Here is a 16741-nt window from a genome sequence, read left to right on the forward strand (position 1 = left end):
TGCCACCCTACTACTCCTCTTCATCCCACACCCCATTAAGGGAGGATTTTGACTGGAATGTTGACAAAATATTATCTTGAGTTAAGACAAGCATGGAGGTATTCATAATATGGCTCAAGAACTATTGCCAAAAGACATCCTTGACAGACATCCTCCCATTTTGTCCTTACAACAATACAGGGGAATAAGGCCTTGCCTCAATTTTATAAACAAGAATAATGAGACCATAGAGTTTAAGGGGTTTGTCCACCCCAGGACCAATATTCAGACTCAAATGTGCAAAGGGACATTCTCTATTTTCTTTTCATAATAATGACATTCCAAATAAACTGACTTCCTAGTCATAGTTATATATAATGTAATAATTATAGCTAATGAATGAAGAAAATCTGTTATCAGTCAACATTCATTGATTACCTACTGTCTACAGGATGTCTTCCCAGAGGTTTATCTCAGGCCAACTGGACATTCCTCTCTCCTCTTAGAGCATCAAGCTAAGGATCTCATTTAAGTCCCCAGTCAGACACTCTTGTTACCATATGATCTGAAGAAAAACAATTTACCTTCCTGAGCCTCAATCTTTTCCTCTGCCAGACAAACATAGTAATTTGTATACAACAAATTCCCAAACAGGATACCTATAGCAAACTCAGGAGTAGATAATTTGAGGAGCACATATTAAGAAGGACCTTTTGCAACAGCATGAGCTAAAGGGGTCACTAGGGTAATGTGCTAACCCAGAGATAGTAAGATCCTGGTTATTACTAGCCCAAAGTCCAAAGAGGAAAAGGAAGGGAGAGGTTACCAGAGCTGGGAGGAAAGAGATCTGAGTCTACTACCTACTACTTAAACTAATTACAGAAAGTCTCTTAAATCTGCCTCTGTGCCCCCATCTGGAATGCAGAGACCATAATGTCTACCTCACAGATTTCTGTGAAACTGAAGAGGAAGTAAAGGAGAACTTACAATACCTGGCACATAGCAGGTGCTCAGGAAACTTTATTTTCTTAAAGGTTTTTGCCCTAGAATGTGTTTACTCACTAGAGAGAGAGAGAGACAGAGACAGTGAAAGGGAAAGTTAGAAATCACCTCCTGGGGGGATGGCCATGCTGCAATCCTTTCTCCTACACTTTCCTCCCGGGATCTTGGGGACACACGCACCTATGACTGGCATGATTTTCAAACCACCAGGTCTTGGACTTGAACCATGGTCAGCCATGTGGGAGTCTAGGAGTGCAACCACTGCACCATCTGCTGGCCCCACACAGGGAACATTTTATAGAACAAATAAACGAATGGTTCCTAGGACCCCTTTTGACTCTCAGATAGTAGAAGTCTGATTGCCTAGTCTGGTTGGCATGTCCTGAGGAAAGATTTGTATCATCTGGGTGAGGTATCACACTAAGGGTGAGACTCAGGGCAGGATACGGGACTGAAGGTGGGCACAGTGACTGCAAGGTCCACAAAATGAAAGGGTTCTGAGTACAGCCCATGTAACTCAGAACTTTGTCTCAGGTCATGTAACCTTCTGTAGACTGGCAGCCTCTACTTAAGTGAAATCTGAATATAAGCTAGAAACTCTGATAGAATGTCTAATCTGTCAAAAAATGATTCTTCTGGCAATACATTAATGATTACGAAATTACTTCCTTAGTTGGTTCCAAAATATGGGTGAATAATTGAGAATTAGCTATTATGAGATTTTCATTTGGGGATATAAATAATATTTAAAGGATGAAGAACTTGAGGGAAAGAAGTTGGCACTTATTGAGTTTCTTGGGATCCTATCATTCCATGTAACAAAGGTCCCAGACTTCACAGGGCTTGCTTAACAGCGAGAAACAAACAATAAAAAGAAATGTAACTTTAAAAATTACATAATATTGTGGGTTGAATTGTGTCCTCCAAAAGATATATTCAAGTCCTGACCTCTAATACCTGGAAATGTGACCTTGTTTGAAAACAGGGTCTTTGCAGATGTATGCAATCAAGTTAAAAGGATCCCTAATCCAATGGTTTGTGTTCTTATTTAAGAAGAGGGGAATTCAGACACAGCAATGTGCAGACAGAGACAGATACAGGAGTTACATTGCCTTAAGCCAAGAAACGCCAAAGATCAACAACAACCACCCAAAGTTACGAGAAAAGCAGGGGACAGCTTCTGTCTCAGAACTCCCAGAAGGAAACGATTTTGCCAGCACCTTGATTTCAGACTTTTGACCTCCATAACTATGACAGAATAAATTTTGGTTGTTTTTGGCCACCCAGTGTGTGGTAACATGTCATGGCAGCCCTAGGAACTTAATACATATAGATGCTAGAAGATGCTAATTGCAGTAGAGAAAAGCAATCCAAAAAAACAGGGTGAGAAGGATGAGGAAGGATAAGCGTGCAGGCAAAGGAGGCATGGAGAATTGGGACAGGTTTCACTGGGAAGGTGAGAAGTGAGCAGACTGAGGTAGGAAGGGAGGGAACCAAGCAGAGAGAGGGAAAGAACTCAGCCAACAGAGGAAGCAGGCACTGTGGAGGCCCTGACTGCCAGAGTTCAGGGAGCACTCCATGTGCTGAATTCAAGAAGCTCCAAGGTGGCCAGAGTGTTAGAAAACACAGGTGAGAGAGAGGTTAGCAGGGCCAGACCACTGAGGGTCATGAGTCATTGGCAGGATTCCACTCTAACTTTGAGTAGAGGGGGAACTTTGGGAGGTACTTTGTTTGAATGTCCCTTCCCCCAAAAATTAATGTGTTGAGATATAGTAATGATAGGATTAAGAGAGTGGAAACTATCTGGTTATGGTGTTGAAAGTGGGATATTTGGGAAGAGATTAAGATTAAGATCATCAGGGTGGGGCCCCATGATTGACTGCTGGTGGGTTTATAAGAGACTGAGATGGACATGGACATGGACACTCTGCACTGCTCTTAATCTCATAACTTCATGTCCCATGACTCTGTAAGACCCCATCAGGTGTGGACTCTGGACCTCCAAACTGTGAGTTGAATAAACCTTTATTCTCTTAAATTATGCAGACTTGGGTAGTTTAGCAAATGAACAGACTAGAACATAGGGTTCTGAGAGTTTCGGTGATATGATGGGAAACAAGATTTAAAATGCTCATTCTGGCTGCTGACTGAGGACAGGTGGAAGCAGGACAAGGACAGAAGCTATTACGAGGCCCCTGCAGCAACCCAGCTAGGAGTACAGGGGTGGGGCTCAGATTTCCAGCCTAGTCCTTTCCACAGCACCACATGGCCTATGGGCTCACCACCTGGTGCAATTTTATCCCAAGACTTTGGAAAGAAAGAAAGAAAGTACCTTGTATGCCTTCCTGAGTTTTCTTGTCCTTCACTCTGATGTCTACCTCACAGGGATGTTGCACAAATTGAACGAGGGAACAGCTGTGGATATGTTTTCAAAGAAGCATAAAGCACTAGAGAAATGCAAGCGATTGTAATTAATACTAATAACAGTCACCCCTCTCTTCACCCTGCAACTGTCAGCCTATAAATACCACCAAAACAATGTCTCACGAAGAGATTGATCCCCACGTGGAGATAAGCTAGTGTGTACATCTGCTGGGGAGAATTTTTGACGTAATAGATTTTGTTGTAACAAGATCAGCAATGCCCTGTTACCATGGACCATCTGTCGGGATGTACAAGTAGCATTGTCATGCAGAACTGGACTTTCAAGGGGAACAGTAATCTACCAACATGCAATAATTTATGGCACTGAATTCTACCATAATACCTTGAAAAAAAAAAAAAGACTGGTTTTGTTTTCCCAAGCTTAGAAGTATGTCTTGGCTGAAGCTAAGCAAAGACTGGGTGTGGGAGACCAGAGGACACTTGTTTCAGACAGGCATTTGCATGAGTTGGTAGATTTGGGGGCTGTGTGTGTCTCTGGTTGAAAGAAATCTGGAGAAGAGTATGGAGGTTCCTCAGAAAATTAAAAATAGAGCCACCTGACAGTCCAGCAACCCCACTACTGGTATGTACTCACAGAAAATGAAATCAGCATATTAAAAAGAGTCTGCATTTTCATGAGTACTGCAGAATTATTCACAACAGCCAAGATATGGGAACAACCTAAAAGCTCACCAACCAGATAAAAGGATACAGAAATTATGATTCTGTGTGTGTGTGTGTATAATTATTAACTATGTGAGGTGATAAATAAATGTCAGCTAGCTTGATTATGGTGATGATTTCACAGTGTACAAAAATATCAGAACATCAAAATGTTTACCTATATATAATTGCTATCTGTCAGTATACCACAATATAGCTGGGGGGGGAAAGGAGATAAAAATGTGTGTATTCTACACAATAGAATAGAATATTATTCAGTCTTTAAAAAAAAAAGGAAATTCTGCCATTTGTTACAACATTGATGAACCTATAGGACATTTTGCTGATCAAAATAAGCCAGGTACAGAAAGATAAATACTATTGTGTATGATAATACTTAAATATGGACTCTTAGAAGTTGATCTCATAGAAGCAGAGAGTAGATGATAGTTACCAGAGGTTGAAAAGAGAGGGAAATGAGGAGATGAAAGAAGGAAGGAAGGAAAGAAGTGAGGGGGAGAGAGAAAGTGGAAAAGAGAAGGGGAGAGAGTGAGGGGAAAAGAGGAAGAAGAGAAAAGAACAAAGGACAATACTAACTCTGTGAGGTGATAAATAGGTTAGTTAGCTTGAATGTGAGGATGATTTTCACAATGTATACAAATATCAAAACATCAAGTTGTATACCTTAAATATACACATTTGTTATCTATCAATTACATCTCAGATAATCCAAAAGATAAGGAAACAGAGACAAAAAATAGAGGGTAGGATGTCTCTTGGTCAGGTGCTGAGCCTAGGTAAAAAACTGAAGGGGACAATTTTGCCCAGTGACCTTGAGAGCCTTGGAGCACATGCTGTTTCACACAGAGTCTAGATGAAACATTAGATAAAGGGTGGGCATTTTCTGAGTGGCTAGGGAGAACACAGTGACAGCAGCTGAAAGGGTGAGGGCACAGCAGCAATAGCAGGAACAGCATCTGCTGTGCTTGGCAGGGCTCAAAGGGCCAGCAGCATCCCACAGACAGCAGCAGAGGCTGCAGCAGAGGAGACACCACCTGCATAGGACTTCAAGTACCTCATGGACCACAATGTGGAACTGGAGAACCAAAGCAGACAGGTCACCTACACCCCTTTGGGAACTTACAGATAATTGGGGAAATTATGGTAGTGACTGAGAAAGGAGGGGACATGGAGGTGTGCAGAATGGCAAGTAGTAGTGACATTAGGGCATTAAGATTTATAACCCCAGGAAAAAGGAAGTTGCCTGAGAGTATCCAGGTTTAAATAATAATGGCTACAATTACTGGTTACCTACAATACGCCAAGCACTGCTCTGAGTGATTTTATTCATACATTCATTCATTCACTTATTTGTTCATTAATTCACTAGATATTTATGGACTGCCTTTTTAAAATTTTTTTAAAAATTTATTTTTTTATATTACATTTCATCACATATATCTTTACAGTGTATAACATTTCTTTTTCCAGCAAAATTACCATGCATATCCATCAAAAAAAGACATTACTATCCACATCATCATCAAATAGCTTTTCATTTTTTTAGATTATTATTATTTATTCTCATTATTATTTTTTAAGCATTCAATCACTATATATCATTTGGCTTGTAAAGAGAATTTATCCAGCATGAAATATTTCTCAGACCAGTCCAGTTGAAAATACTATACATGTTATCATCAGCAGGTATATGCCAGGCTCTTCTCTGGTTGTCAGAGATACATCAGTGTGTAAAATACAAAGATCCTGGTCTTCATATGTCTTACATTCTAGCAGTAGGTGATAGATAATGAATAGTAAATAAACACAATCATTTGCATGCAAGGAGATGATAATTGTTAAGTGAAGAAGAAAAAGCAAATTAATGGGTCATGGAGTAGGAGTAGGATACAGAACTAATTAGGGATTCAGGACAAACTTCATGGAAGAGGGGTCATGGGAGCCAAGACTTGAGAGGGTAAAACATTGGGTATGTGAAGAGGAAATATTTGAAGCAGAGGAAAGAGTATATAGAAAGGCCCTGAGGTTGGCATTTGCCTGGTGAATTTTTAAATTTTTTGCACTAAAATAACTTTATACTTTAATTCTGCTTTTCCACCAACTTTTTGAAGTCCTCTCATAAATGCTAACCCTCACAATGTAACTAAAATAGATGTTGCTCTCCCCATTTTAGAGAAAAGGAGACTGAGGTGCAGAAAGCTTAAGTGATTCACCTGTATGGATACACCACACAGGTGATGGGACAGTCCAGTTCTAAATGATGCTGTTTCTAATATGATGCATTGTTACCTCTTAAGAGGACCCTCTTAGAAACATACCTATATGCATAGAATAAAATCAAGATAATGTGGTTTTCTGAATTATTTCTGATAGCCGAAAAACACAGACAAAGATATACATACATACTTTTAGATCAAGTTTTGAGTCAGTTCATTTTTAAGCACTCCTGTTAGTTGGGATTTTTTCCTCAGCAATATCTGAAAATATCTCAGTCCCATATGAAAGCAAAAGTAACGAAGGTGCCAAGAACAAACAATGGAGAAAGGACAATTTCTTCAATAAATTGTACTGGGAAAACTGAATAGCTACATATAGAAGAATAAAATTGAACTCTCATCTCGGACTATATACAAAAATCAACTCAAATGATTTAAATATAAGACATAGAAGTACTAGAAGAAAACAGAGTGGAAGTTCCATGACATTGGTCTGTGTAATGATTATTTAGGTATTAACCCAAATTAATAAAAGCAAATATAGATAATGGGAATATATCAAACTGAAAACTTCTGCATAGTCATGAAGAAGATCAACAAAGAGACAACTTATGGAATGAGAGAAAATATTTGCAAACTATATATCTGATGAGGGGTTGACATCTAAAAAAATACATAAGGATCTCAAACTCAATAGTAAGAAAATCAACAATCTAATTTAAAAATAGGCAAAGGATCCTAATAGACATTTCTCAAAAGAAGACATCCAAATACTCAACTAGTACATTTTTAAAAGTCCAAAATTGGTCCAGCAAGTGGTGTGGAGGTTAAGGTAGCTGGATCTCACATGGCCAATTGTGCAGTTTGAGTCCCAGACCCAACAGCTTGAAAAATCATGCTTGATACGTGTGCATGCATGCCCAAAATTCTAAGAGGAGAATGGAGAAGGGATTGTGGCATGACCATGCCTCCTGAGGAGTGATTTCTCACTTTCCCTCTCTCTCTCTGTCACTCTGGCAAGTGCATGCATCCTATCTACAAAACTAAAACAAAACAAAAATCCAAAATTACTAATTATCACGGAAATGCAAATTAAAACCAAAACAAATAGCATTATGTCTCTACAATAATCAAAACAAAGTGAGACTTTATTAATACTATCTGTGTGGGAGACTAGCAGATAGCATAATGGTTATGTCACTGGACTCCCACATGGCTGACTGCAGTTTGAGTACTGGACGCAGAAACTTGAAACAAATAGCACCTTATACCTGTTAGAATGGCTATTGTCAAAAATAAATTAATAAAAAGAAAGATATCAAGCAATGGAAGGGATGTGGAAAAAGGGAACCCTTGTGTGCCATTGATGGAAATGCAAATTAATATGGCCATTATGAAAAACAATATGGAGGTTCTTCAAAAAGTTAAAATTAGAACTATCATATTATCCAGCAATCCCATTTCTGAGCATATCTCCAGAGACAAAATCAGTTAAGAGCTATTTACACTCCCATGTTCATTGCAGCATTACGTGCAGAAGTGAAGATGTAGAACCAGCCTAAGTGTCCATCAGTGGATAAATGGATAAAGAAAATGTAATATATATACACAATGAAAAAATATCTAGCCTTTAAAATGAAAGATATCTATCCTTTGCAACAACATGAATAAACCTGGAGGATATTACAGTAAGTGAAATAAGCCAGGCACAGAAAGACAAATGCTGCACAATCTCATTTACATGTGGAATCTAAAAAGTGGAACTCACAAAAGTAGAGAGCAAAATGTTGATTACCTAGAGCTGGGAAGATCAGGAAAATTTGGGTGACATGAATCAAACTATACACATTTTCATTTAGACAGGAGAAATAACTGCAAGAACTCAATTGTACGATATAGCGACCAGAGTTAATAAAAATATACTGTGTTCTTGAAAAATTGATAAGAAAGTAAATTTAAAATGTCTCACCACACAAAAGATAAGTATGTGAAAAAACACGTATGTTAATTTAATGCATATGTTTAGCTCAATTTAGTCATTCCACACTGCATACATATTTCATAAGAACATACTGTACATGATAAATATATACAACTTTATTTGTCAATTTAAAAAGTAAATAAAATTAAAATTATGTTAAAAAAAGAGAAAGAGGAAATAAGGAAGGGGAAGAAGGGAAGAGGGAGAGGAGGAAAGAAGAGAAAGAGCATATTCTCTGAGCATCATAGGGCATATGGAGGGTGGGAACAGCTCAAATCGTTCAGGATATCAGCCTCTATACTGGAAACTGTCACTGGCAATCATCAGATTGCATAAAATGAAAAGCTGTCCAACACAAAGCCAATATTCTTCTTCCTGTGACATCATGTCTTTATATTTCAATACTACCATTATTACTTCAAGTTGTATTTATCTCAAAGTAGAAATAAGTGCACATGGATCATCCACCTTTCTCATCCGCTATTTTTATGACAGATATTTATCACATATTCGTTCATTTATTCATTCACTCATTCAAACATTATTAGAAGCACTCAGATGCCATGGAAAACGAATGGCCTTTGGAACTGGATGAACCTGGGCTGAAATCTTGACTGCCCAGTCACCACTGAGAACCTTTTGTGGAGTGAGCTGGCCATTTAGAAACAGTACTGGATTATCACAGTTCTAATTTTTTTCAAGGAAGTTAAAATAACCCCGCAGATAACTTGTCATAAACTACCAACAGCATTTTATTAAAGTGGACATTTTAACACCAGAAGAATCCAGAAAGAAACCATTTCAAAATATAGACAAGTTGTTTAAATTTGATAGAACCACAGTGACCTCTTTGTTTTCATTTCCCTCATTGAATTAACTAAAACGTGGCTGTGGACAAGGATCTGGAAATCACTATTACAGGCCACAGCACTCAGCCACTGCAAACTATAAATCTTAAGCCACTCTTTTTTATTTTATTTTATTTTTTTAGTTTTCGTTTCTTTACTGGTAAAATTCATTCAACATATATTTAGTATCCAACTATTACATACAAACTGTATATTAGGCACTGAGAATGCAGCAATAAACAAGGTAGAAAAGGTTCCTCCCTCATGAATTTACATTTTAGCGAGAACTGATGGGTAATAAATACATAAACAAGAAAATACTGGATAGCGAAGCAACTAATTGATATTGGCTTACTAAGGACAGTCCCACTACGAAAGTAACATTTATGATATGATCTAAATGTCAAGACCAACTGACCTCTCTAAAGATGAAGAAAATCACATTTTAGACAGATAAATGGTGCCGAATACCAAAGAAGATGAGCTTGTTGTCTCTGAAACCAGATTAGTTGGGCCCCATGGGTAAAAGAAAAATGACTTAAAAATGAAGCCATAAATATAAGATGGAGAAGGTCATGGAGGGCTTTAGATAGGATAATGAGCCTCTATTTCATATTTTGTGAGAGAGAAGCCACAGGAGCCTTTTAAGCAGAGGTGTGACATGGCCTGGTTTTAATTTTAAGATCACTTTGGATATCAGTGGGAGAAGGGATTACAGAGAAACCAAATGAAAAGACTGATTAACACATGCAGTGGTTGGGCCAGCCAGCAATGTGGTGGTTAAGGCAGCTAGATCCCACATGGCCAACTGCACCTTTTGAGTCCCAGGTGCATCAGCTTGAGAAACACACCAGGCATATATGCATGAATGCCCAAAATCCTGAGAGAATAGATAGTAAGAGACTATGGTATGGCCATCCCACCTGTGGATTCTCTCTGTCTCTCTTGTCTGTCTCTCTCTCCAGTGAGCACATGAACATGAAAGCAAATTTAAATAAATAAATAAACAAACATGCAGTGATCCAGATTAAACTTAATCTTAGAATAATGTTGGATGTTGTCAATTACTACTGAAGAATTCATTAGTGGGTTGGATGTAGGTAATACCAGGGAAAAATTAGAATCAAGCTTAGATTTCGGGCTTGAGAACTAAGTGGACAGAGATGACTGGAGAGAACCAGATGTGGAATAGGGATAATAATGAAGTTTGCTTGGCCATGTTAAGTTGGTGGCACCAATTACATATTCAAATGGAAAGGTTAAGTAGGCAATTGAGTATCGAAGTCAAGAGCAATGATTCCCAAACTTGGCTGCACACTGGAATAACCTGTAGAGCTAAAACTGAAGTCTGGGTCCCATGCTCAGAGAACCTGATTTAATCCATCCAGGTTGTAGACATTGGCATTTTCAAATATGCTCCAAGTAATTCTAATATGCAGAAAACTCTAAGACCCACTGGGCTAGAGTTCTAGGGAGAGATCAAGTAAAGATTTAACTTTAGGGACCAGCAGATGGTGTAATGGTTATGTCATTGGACTCCCACATACACATAGTCAACAGCGGTTTGAGTCCCAGACAAGGCAACTTGAAACTCTCTCCAGGTGCGTGTATGTGCATGCCCAAGATCCCGAGAGGAGAATGGAGGATAAGGGATTACTGTGTGGCCATCCCCCCTGGAGGATGACTTCTTGCTTTCTCTCTCTCTCTGTCTGTCTGGGGAGCACATATGCCTTATAGTAAAAATCTCTCTTGGGACCAGCAGTTAGCATAATGGCTATGTCGCTGGACTCCCATGTAATCGACCGCGGTTCAAGTCCCGGACCTGGTGGCTTAAACTCACACTGGGTGCATGTGCGTGCGTGCCCAAGATCCCGAGAGGAGAATGGAGGAGAAGGGATTGTGGCGTGGCCATCACCCCCTGGGGAGTGATTTCTCACTTCCTGTCTCTCTGTCTCTCTCTATCTGGCTGGCGAGCGCACGTGCCCTGTGACAAAAACCTCTCAAAAAAAAAAAAAATCTCTCTTAAAAAAGAAAAAGATTTAACTTTGGATATTGTCAGGGTATAAGTGACATTTAAGTAAAGGGACTGATTGAGATTGTCTAGAGTGAGAGTGAAGCTGGAGGTGGGAAGGCCAAGGTCCAAGCTCTAAAGCGCCTCAAACTCTAGAGCACACTAAATTTGGAAGTTGAAGAGCAGAACAGTCAAAGGAGCCTGAGAAACAGCAGCCAGCGCCAAATTCATTAAATGGATGTCAAGTCATTTTTACTCCTCTTTGTGGAGCTGGATTTAACCAGATCCTTCTCCTCCCTCTGACTTGGAGTTCTTTTCTAACCATGGAGACCAGCCTCTCTAGCCTTTGCTTCTGTCAACTGTTTGGCTCTTGCTCAGGGCCATTTCTATTCCCTGGTCAGTGTAATGCAAACCAATTCATCTAGCAGCTGTTCCTCCTTCTGATTGTTTGTTCCAAGACATATTATTCCACATTTGTCCGCATTAAACTGCATTTTATCATCCATTATCCCAAGTCTTTCAGTGATCCGGGGCCCTCTGCATTCGATGGCAAGGCTCAGTGATTTGTGATGCCTGCAAAAGCCATCATTTGCAGATTTGAAATCCTTCTTTCAGGGCCATTACGTGGGTCATTAGCATCAATAACACAGAGTGGCTGTACCTGGCACCTCTGCAGAGCCAGGAAGAGACAGGAGGCCTTCCACATGGGTTCATTTGTTCTCTTTATACAGATGACTTGGTGACACCTGAGCCCTTTCTGCCTCCCTTCTCCTACACGGGGCTTCCTTGACAATGACCCTGACAGGAGTTTCTCAACTGATTTGCAGACTTCAAATCTGAGTCTTTAAGCCATCTTCCCCACATCCATAGCCTCCAGAAATCTCAATAATTTAATAAACCACTCACAACAGCATGCCTCTGGCCATCTCTAATCAAGCTAGGTTCATTTTCCAACTATCTCTGGCCTAATTGTAAGGGACATTTCTGGAGATCAGACATACATTTGCATTTTCAGTAAGTGAGTCCCCAGATGGCCATATCTGATAAACAACTTGTCACTCTGAATGCCCTATGGTTCATCTTTGACCCACCCACAAGACCTAAGGGGGTGTCAAAGTGGTGTTGGCTATCTAATTTGCAGTCATGAAATTCAAGGCCAAAAGTGGAACTCAGAAACAAAAAACAAAAAACACCCCCAACCCCAGGTGCCTGGTCATCTCTTTCTCTGCATATTTTCAGAAGGCTTTATTTCATTAGTTTTGGCTTATACTTTTTAATATTTTAAGGCATCATAAATCCTTCTTGAAGGCCTGAGAAATAATTAATTGAAGAATCAATTTATTTTCTTCACAAGCACTTAGAAAATGCCTATTCTGAACCAATTGGTGGGTCCCGAGGTGTAGGGGAGACATAGGCATGAATATTTTCATTCTCACGGTGAGCAAATGAATGCTGAAAAGGGCCACTGAGCTTTAAATGTATTAAATTCTGCTTCTCCAAAACCCATTTCCACATGCTCCTTTACTCCACAGATGTCTCAGCCATATAAGCTATGCTTTTCAACCCAGGCAATGTCAGCACCCACAGGGCATTCTGGAATGGGTAGACATGTTTTGGGTGGTCACAAAGACTTAGCAGGGAGGCTGGCAATGGATGTCCTACATGTTTGGAATATCCCAAAAGCACCCCACTGATAACACTGAAAGAGGTACATTGGTTTCCTATGTTTGCTTTAACATGTTATCATAAACTTAGTTGCTTAAACCAAACACATTTATTATCCTACAGTTCTGGAGGTCAGAAGTCCAAAATGGGTATCACTGGGTTAAAACCAAGGTGTTGGTAGAGCTTTGTTCTTTCTGGAAGCTCTAGGGAAGATTTCACCTTCAAAGCTAAGGTCAGCCTCATAACCCAATGTTTTAGGGACTCAGATCTCACACAGCCAATCTTGGTCCCAATGGGGCTCTGATGTCTTGAAAAACATGCAGGACACATATTAGAGCTCACCCCAAATCCTGACAGAATGGAGAGGTGGAGAAGGGATTGCAGTGTGATCATGCCCTGGGTGAGGGGGTGCTCTCTCTCTCTCTCTCTCTCTCTCTCTCTCTCTCTCTCTCTCTCTCTCTCTTTCCCCTCTGTCTCTGGTGAGCACATTCACCTTCTGGCAATTAAAAAAGGAAAAAAATTAAAGTTTTAAAAAAATAAAGCCAGCAATGGCCAGCTGAGATTTTTTTTTTTCATGCTGCATCTCTTCAAGCTCTTCTCTATTCACTTCCTACCTCCTTTCACTTACAAGGATCTTGTGATTCTATTGAACTCACTTGGATAATCCAGGATAATCTTCCCTTCTCGAGATCCTTAACTTAATCACATCTGCACAGTTCACTTTCCATGTAGGATAACAGGTTCTAGGAATTGGAATGTGGACATCTTTGAAGAGCCATTATTCTCTAGCCATAGGGTGGGACAGATGTTTAAGTATCTCAGGGAGCACTGACAGCCTCAGCCACTAGAGGGTTCCCTCACATGATGTGGCAACTCTCAATTATAAAAATGTTGTCCTGGTTAATGTTCAGCTATCCAAATTAATGCACTGGAGCACTTGCTGTCACATATCAGGAGTTTCAGAACACAGGTGCAGATGCCTTTGGAAGGTGGCCTGCCCTGGGGTGTCACATTGAGTAGTAGCCTTTGATTGGGAGTGCTTTTTATACTCGATTTCATCTGTCAATTAACATGAATCCCTTGTTTTCACATTAAGCACACAATGAAAGTGATCCAAAGGTGCGAAGGAAACTTCAGAGCTTCACATATTGCACAACAAAGAAACTGGCTCCCTGGATAACAGGGCATGGACTTCATCAGGATTAGTCAATATCAGACCTCACACACAGCTTTTGCTATTGGCAACATTCTTTCCTATCTGTTATTCCATTCGATCCACACAATGAATCTGGAGGCAGTCAGAGCAAGTATTAATTTTTATCACCATTTTACAGATGAAAAAACTGTGACCAGGGGAGCTTTAGTAACTTGCCCAAGGTCACAGAGCTAATAAATTGCAAAGCCACAACTCTGGTCCTCAGACACCATTCATGGAGGGTTCATCCTCTCCACCAGACGGTTTCTCACAGCTCTAAGGAGCTAAGATGCAAAGCACAGACACATTTTAAGTCCGTCTTGTCTGAGTCTTAATTGGACCTGTCACTGCTAAGGAGGCAGCATGAAGTCATGAGAAGGGTTCAGAATGAGCAGTCAGGAAAAACCCAGTGTCCACATCTACAACTTGGGGGTGATGAATTACAATTCAATGAAGTGTTTTCTAAACCAGCCTGGTTATTAGAAACCTCTGAGGTATGGGTTAAAAATATAGATTCCCATGTTTCCTCAGAAAGTCGAGTTCAGTAGGTCTGAGAAAGGCACCCAGATCTTAAATTTGTAATCAGCATCTCTGATGGCTGTTATAGACAGGCAAGGTTGGGAATAACCATCCACAGGATTTTTGGTGTGAACTGAAATGTTGTCTGTATCACACACCTAGCTCTGAGCCTGCCACAGAGGAACCTTGTTCATAAATGTGGGATTTCTTTTCTTCTCCCCACCCTTTGTGGAGGGTATTCTGACCTCCTATTTCTTTACATTTGGTTATTGGTACTAAGAAGACAAGCTGGGCCAGCAGGTGGTGTGTTAAGGCAGCAGCTGGGTCCCACAAGGCTGAATGTGTGGTTCAAGTCCCAAGCCTGGCAGCTTGGAAAATATACCTGGCACATGTGTGTGTGTGTGTGTGTGTGTGTGTGTTTGTGCCCAAAATCCTGAGAGGAGAATAGAGGAGAAGGGATTGTGGCATGACCATCCCCTCTGGGGAGTGATTTCTCACTTTCTCTCTCTTTCTTTCTCATTCTTTGTCTCTCTCCAGAGAGCACACATGCCCTATAGCAGGGGGAGGGGGGAGACAAGCTCCTGTTTCTAATGCATATACAAAGGCCCAGGACTTTCTTATGGAGAACATGGCCTTGGGTTAGTGGAGTAGTGGGGGTAAAGCCTTTGGAGTGGCAGTAAATGATCTTTGAAGGGAGAAGCCACTGAGTTTATTAAATTCCCTTTATTTTGTGCCTTGAGCAACTATACTTCAACATCCCCTTTCACCTTTATCCAGGGAGCAGGAAGATCTAGCTCAACGCATTTATTTTACTTATCTGCTGATTTATAAAACACTCTTCTGCCTTGAGCTCTAAGTACATTACACTCCTATAAACAACACACCCCATATAATCAGTCTTGTCAACCAAACCATGTCCCCCGAGATAAATCCGGCCTTCCTGTGGTGACAACGAGAACTCTTATTTTGCCAGTGGGTTCAGCTTGTGCCTTGGCCCAGCATTCAGAATAAACACCAGCATAAATCCACCCACCTTATCAGCTCCATCACCTAACCACATGTTTTCCTGGGACCCGATGGCAGACCCTGCCTGGAAAATGAATGGCTACTTGATGGCTGGAGTTTCAAGAACTTTCTTCCCCAGGTGGGACACTGCCAGGAAAGATCACCCACATCTTGAGATCAGGGGCCATGTCTCACTTTCTTTTGTCCCTCACACCTAGTGCAGTCCCTGGCACTGAGTGAAAATATCATGTCTTATATTTATAGACCATAGAATGTGGAGATTCATGGTCAAAATTTTCGCTTAGACAGAAAAAAGGCAATTCCACACTTCTCCCTTTATCCAAAACAGACACAGCTTATTGTTCTCATACCTTAAACCAGTGGTTCTCAGCTGAGGTCAAGATTGACCTCCAGAGGACACTTGGCAATGTCTAGAGACAGTTTTGATTGTCATGACTGTGGAGGTTCAACTGGCATCTCTAGGAGGTAGAGGCCAGGGATGCTGTTAAACATCCTACAGTGTTGAGGACATCCACCTCCACAACTTCACCCCCACCTCCATGACAGAGAATTATCCAGCCCCAAATATTAATAGTGCCATGGCTGAGAAATTCTGCCTTACACCAGTCAATGCCAGGCTTGTCTGAAACGGGTTCCTGTCTAATTTTCCCAACTCTCCTAAAATAGCAGCACCATTGGCAGCAGAAATATGTTTGTGCGGGACCAGCAGATGGCATAATGGTTACATGGCTGGACTCCCACATAGTCAACCATGGTTCTAGTCCCGGACCTGGCAGCTTAAAACTCACGCCAGGCACATGTACGTGCATGCATGGGTGAGGGACTATGGTGTGGCCACCTTCCCAGGGGATGATTTCTTGCTTTCTATCTCTGTCTCTGGAGAGTACAAACACCCTATTACAAAAATCTCTCTAAAAAAAAGAAAGAAAGAAAGAAAGAAAGAAAGAAAGAAAGAAAGAAAGAAAGAAAGAAAGAAAGAAAGAAAGAAAAAAGAAAGAAGTTTGTGCTCACTAGAGCAAAGAGAGACAGAAACACACTTACTGGGCCCCGTTAGTATACTAAGCCTGACCAACATATTATCTCAATCAATCCTTATAACAATCCTTTACCATACCCATATTGCAGATCAGAAACACCAAAGTTAGGATTTTTTTTTTTTTTTTGGGGGGGTTTTTTTTTTTGTGCGGGGCG

At 40.5% G+C, this 16741-nt stretch overlaps 1 protein-coding gene across 1 annotated transcript in view; it reads left to right on the forward strand.

Annotated features, from left to right (window-relative positions):
* CA10 (carbonic anhydrase 10 (inactive)) overlaps positions 1–16741 on the forward strand; it is a 601034-nt gene that overhangs the window by 528403 nt on the left and 55890 nt on the right. The gene's annotated exons all lie outside the window — the stretch shown is intronic.

This window comes from Tupaia chinensis, unplaced genomic scaffold, assembly GCF_000334495.1.
Source record: "Tupaia chinensis unplaced genomic scaffold, TupChi_1.0 Scaffold000383_1, whole genome shotgun sequence".
Classification (NCBI taxonomy): Eukaryota; Metazoa; Chordata; class Mammalia; order Scandentia; family Tupaiidae; genus Tupaia; species Tupaia belangeri.